At 42.9% G+C, this 5,672-nt stretch overlaps 1 pseudogene; it reads left to right on the top strand.

Moving 5' to 3' along the window:
* Positions 1–3,894: 3,894 nt before the first annotated feature.
* Positions 3,895–4,466, top strand: LOC147427964 (uncharacterized; annotated as a pseudogene).
* Positions 4,467–5,672: the final 1,206 nt, after the last annotated feature.

The following is a 5,672-nucleotide window of genomic DNA, read 5'->3' as shown; positions in this document are numbered from 1 at the left end:
GCCCCTAGCTCTCCGCGTCATAATTCCCCCGCTCACGGCTGTTACAAAGGGGCCCAAGCCACTCAAACTCACTTTTTAAAAAACGACACTAATATGTATATATTGAAAAAAGTTTGGTACTACAAGTGACCTCCACCACTTACAAACTTAGGTAGTAACATGAAGTGGCTAGCCCCCAAAAATCAAGTAGCTAGTGTACCACCTTAGCATGCATATACCCCTCTGCATCTGCTGAAAACATCCCAGAGCTTTTTGACTCTCATCACACTTCAGAAGTGCATTGCACTTGAAATACGTACTTCCCTCTAAGAAGTGCACCCCACTTGACATACATATTGCCTATCCTACAATCAGTCCACTCCATGAGACAACATTGCACATAGGAAGCTTGTCGAGGAACTTTGCGCTCTAAGAAGTGCACCGCCCTCTCTCTGCATTTCCAAAGAACAGCCTATATCTCCTTGCCCCTCACTGTATTGGACATATCCTTCAATCAATGCACTCCATGAGACAACATTGTGGATAGGAAGCTTGTCAAGGACCTGCTGCACCCTGACTCCGCCCTGAGAACTACACCAGACTTGACATACATACTGGCTAATGCGTTTCCTATTAAGTATGTGTTCTTTTCAAGTAACTCACTATCACAAATATTAGCATTTATTTGACTGCCTTGACAAATCCTTCTTCTTAGCACAATCTTTAAGTGAACTCACAAAAGAAAGACTTATTCTATTCCCCTCCATGTTTGCTTGTGTAGCGGTTATTACTGATTTCTTGGCATTGCTCTGCGTGTGCTCTAATAAGTGCATCGCACTTGACATGAATACTACCCATCCTCCAATCAATGCACTCCATGAGACAACATTGCAGACATAAATCTCATCGAGGACCTGTTACGCTCTAAGAAGTGCACCACCCTATCTTTTCACCCGCTAAAAAACCCGAGAGCTTCTTGACCTTAACCTTGTTGGACATACCTTGCAATCAATGCACTCCATAAGACAACATTGTGGACATGAAACTCATAACCAAGTACGTGTTGCACTTTGAGAAGTGCACCGCAATTGACATACATCTAACCCTCCATGTAACTCTTGAATTGCACCCAAACCAAAGGCCTTCCATATCTCACATACCGCTCAGGCTTTACAATGTCCTAAAACATTCTTGCAGGAACACAAACTTGAAATGCTTTGTGAATTCCTATTGAGGCTTCAAGGTTTGAATTGAGCCCAATTGACGATCGCCTCCTCGGAGTGGAATTTCAATTAGGTTCATCGATGTTGTGCTTATCCGTATATGAATTGGTAGGGTCTCGCTTGCTCTTATCATCGACATAGTGGAATTTCAATTAGGTTCATCAATGTTGTGCTTATCCACATATGCGTTGGTAGGGTCTCGCTTGCTCTTATCAACGGACTGCTACGCAACTCATTGGTGACCACATATTAGAGTTATCTCCAAGGGCATGGTGGGATTATCAACCTCAATGCAATGTGGTGGAAACATAAGTGTAGCATCTTGAGAGACGTCATCCATTTGCAACATAAATAGGATTTCGTTAGAAGAGAAGCCAAGATTTTAAACTCATCAAATGAAAATAGCTCATAACTTCCTAGCCTTGCCCTTGTAAGGAAGACCTTGTAATTAGTGCAATCCAAATTATAATATCAGTTGATATATTCTATATCTAATGTGGCAGTAAAGGTTGTAGTGTCAGCTCACATGATTTAAGTCTTGGCTAGATATTGGCTTATTTTATGTGTTAATACACTGATTTTGGTCCTTCCATTGATATTTGTGGGGTTCATATCAATTTTCCTATTAGAACATGTACCGACAATGTTGGCTATGATTGGACTTGTTTACATGGCGTCTTAAATGTACATCCAACTATTAGCCACTACCTTTGGGTTTGCATATGGTTTGACATGCAATTTGTAGCTTGCTATATTAGGTGGGTGCTTGCATAGGCTTTGTCTCTTAGGGTTCCATTTGCTGGCTATAGTAGTTCTTGGGCTTTTATCTTAACCAGGGAAGGAGAGAATCTCAACTACCAGACAAGGCACATTGGATATGTTGCCAGATAGTGTACATGCTTTTGACTCTCATCTCAGTGATGGTGATGTTGGCTATCATAGTTATCCAACGTGTAGATGATTTGGAAGGCTAGATGTATCTTTCATGTTATTAATGGTTAACATTGCACTTCTACGGATACACTTAGTGAAATATGGAATCAGTTAGTTCACACTCTTCATAGCTAGTGAGTGGGATCCTTCCTAGAGGGGTTCACCTCTTAGACATGGTTACCACATGAGTTCAAATGAATGGGGTTTTTAATTGTCAAAAGTTGAAATTTTTAATAGGATTATATTAACAAAAGGGATTTTTAATTGATTTTAGAGAAAAACCCGAATTATTCAATGATTTCTTAATAATTAGTTATAGACTTAATATCTTCAAAATCATTTGGAATTGGAGATCAAGAGACAAGGAAGAAGAATTAAACATTGAAAGGAGAGAGAGAGAGAGAGAGAGAGAGAGAGAGAGAGAGAGAGAGAGAGAGAGAGAGAGAGAGAGAGAGAGAGAGAGAGAGAGAGAGGTGAAGCCCTGCGAAACATAGATCAACGCATGTAGCTCAAGGTGGTACCATTTTAAAGTTCTGAGTGGGAGACCTTTGTACACTAGCCTGAGGTGGTAGATATGCACTATGCATCAATCAAAATGACACAACCATGGAAGTGCCCTTCCACATTTCTTTGATCTCTCTCTCTCTCACACTCACACATGCGTGCGCACGCGCACACACACACACACACATCAGATCTCTCTCTCTCTCTCTCTCTCTCTCTCTCTCTCTCTCTCTCTCTCTCTCTCTCTCTCTCTCTCTCTCTCTCTCTCTCTCTCTCTCTCTCTCTCTCTCCCAAAAAAAAGCATTACCTGTTGGGGATCTGAGCAAGCTCATTCGCAATAGCTTAGGAAGGTAGGGACTGATCAAGGTGGCGAGATAAGAGGACATCAACTACCAAATCAAGCCATTAGCTAAAAAATGGTCTTTTGCCATCAACTACCAAATCAAGCCACTAGGTACAAAATGGTTTTCTTCTTGGACCAAGGGATGCGTGGCGACTATTGGTTGGTTGCATGGCGAGCCCGCGAGTGGAGGGGATACAGGGGTTTGGCGGGGAGAAGAGCCCACAAGTGGAGGGGATACGGGGGTCTGGCGGGGAGAAGAGCCAGCGAGTGGAGCGGATACAGGGGTTTGGCGGGGAGAAGGGCCTTACAGAATCTTGCATGAGTTATATGCAACAAATTACTGGTATCCCATCATCGCTCGAGCTCGGTATAGTTTGAGGCCCAAGCGGATAAGCAGGCATCAAAGGTGAGTGCAATCCCTTTTTCCGCTGAAGGTTTGGATGCATGCAAGCTTCTGTGTGTGGTTCCATGCATGTTTTTTGCCTGCATGGATGAGCTCAACCATGGGGTTTTGAAAGAGCTTAGCCATACCATTCTTGAAAACCCATAATGGGGAAAAGGTTTTCCTTGCAATTGAATTGAGTGAATCCTTAGTTAGGGAAAGGGAGTCCGTTGTGTGGCTGTGTGTGTGTGTGTGTGTGAGGAAAATAGAGGGAAAAGCAATGAGCGTCAGCCCATACACCTGAGATGAGTGTGCTCCTACATTCTTTTAGCAATCTTTATCACAATATGTTGAGGTTATTCCCTGCATTTTCCAAAAGCTAAATTATTCAAGGGGGATGAATTGGTCGATCAAAATTTCATGGATTGCAACTTTGAATTTCTCATTATTGTCATGTTTATGGTTTCCCACATTTGATGAGCTAATTTGGCTTGAGGTTGTGTCATTTTTTTACATATAGTACCCAAGGGATGGCTCGCTCACCTGCTAAAAAAGGGAAGAGAACATGGCAACAGGGTGGTTGCTCTCGCATCACAAAAGCAAGCACACGTGAATGGGAAGTTGGAAAGGCCAATGTTTCACCAAAGGCAAAGAGTGGGGAGGAGGTCCAACATGTGGAGAAGTTCAAGAAGGTGGACATAGCCCAAGAGCAAGAAGAGGGACCCTTGTGTCATGAGGAGAGCTTCCTACTCCTCCACATCTCCTCATGTAGAAGGGGCTACTTCTCAACCAAGGAGAAGTCCACGGAAGCACACCTTGCCTAGGATGGGCACACCCTCGAGCCTAAACATCCCACCACGAAAGAAGTTGGTGGGCTCAAGGGAATGTGGAGTTGAGGCCAAGCAAGAGGCAGAGGATGCAGCAAAGGGAGAAGCACAGGAGGTATTTGAGGATCTTGCAAAGCAAGAAGAGGCAGCCATCATCCAAGATCCGAAAGTCTATCTAGAGATTGAGCTCCCTGATGGACGGCTAGCACGCGAATGCCGCGCAAGTGCGGATTGCCCAAAGCAATCGGCCTTCATCTTTAAAAGACTGTGGATGATGTCTCACCTCAAGACTTTGCATGGAGTCACTGTAGAGATTGAAAAGCGCCCTGGAGGTCGCCCCCTCCACAAAGAAGCTGAGAGAGGAGCAAACCTCATGCCCAATCCGGAAGTAAAATCTTGGCATAAAGCAACTTTAATGATTTGGCGACAAGGATAGGAAGTTTAGGCAAAAGTGTAAAAGGTATCAGCGCATCATGCGCATACGAGCTCACCAAGTATGGAAGGACCTCAAAAATTAGTATAAGCACATGTTAGAGACCGCTTTTATTGAGGAGTTTGTGGCTCGGAAGATGCAAGACTACATGGCAGCCAAGGCTCTCTGGTTGGCAAAAATTCAAAAGCGCATTGATGAAGGTTACAACGCACATGTAAGTTTCCGATTTGTCTAATTTGATTTTCTTTTGTCATCAATTTGATTTTCTTTTGTCATCAATTTCTATATTATGTTTGCACACCATGTTTGATTAATTCATTTCTACTAATTCTCTAACTACCATGCTGTGGACATTCATAGAAGAGGATGCATGATATTCCTCCTTGGCTTCAGGCAGCCTTGGAGGACGCTAACAATGAGGACCCTTTCCAGTATTCTCCTGAAGGAGAGGACGACAATAAGAATTATGAAGACAAGAGAGAAGAGGGCCCAGGACTTGTAGAGACATTAAGCAATCTTAAGCTTGATGAGGATGTATGTGTCTAGGATTTGTAACTTTTGTTTTTTGTGCATAAGTAATTTTGTTTAGGTGTTGAGAGCGGTGAAAAAAACTCCAGCATGCTAGTGTGTTTAATAAATGTGCATTTCTTTCTAGCCTACATTGCTTGCAACTCCAACAAAGAAAAAGCTTCCAGTTCAAAGAGGGAAGACACGAGAGAAAGCTATTGAAATAGGCTCCCCCGATAATAACTCTTTGTCGGCTCTCCTATTTTATGTCGGTAATAACCAATTGAAAAAATAGGCCATGAAATCAGCCTTGCCACTTTGACACGTAGTAATTGGGCCTTGTACAAGTGGCTTTTGTCAACCATCCCTATGTTCACAGTTTTCTAATTGTTTGATACTCACTATGTTCATGATTGTGGCATGTTGGATGTAGATTCTCTTCACATGTGCCTATGTTTCTCAACTCTCTTCTCTTTGGCCTACGAGTGGACATTGATGATCAGGCTCTACGCTTCATCTTATCAAATAAAGCATCCACGCG

The sequence above is a fragment of the Adiantum capillus-veneris genome, chromosome 23, assembly GCF_014529385.1.
Source record: "Adiantum capillus-veneris isolate H3 chromosome 23, ASM1452938v2, whole genome shotgun sequence".
Lineage (NCBI taxonomy): Eukaryota > Viridiplantae > Streptophyta > Polypodiopsida > Polypodiales > Pteridaceae > Adiantum > Adiantum capillus-veneris.
This window is presented reverse-complemented; position numbering and strand designations above follow the sequence as displayed.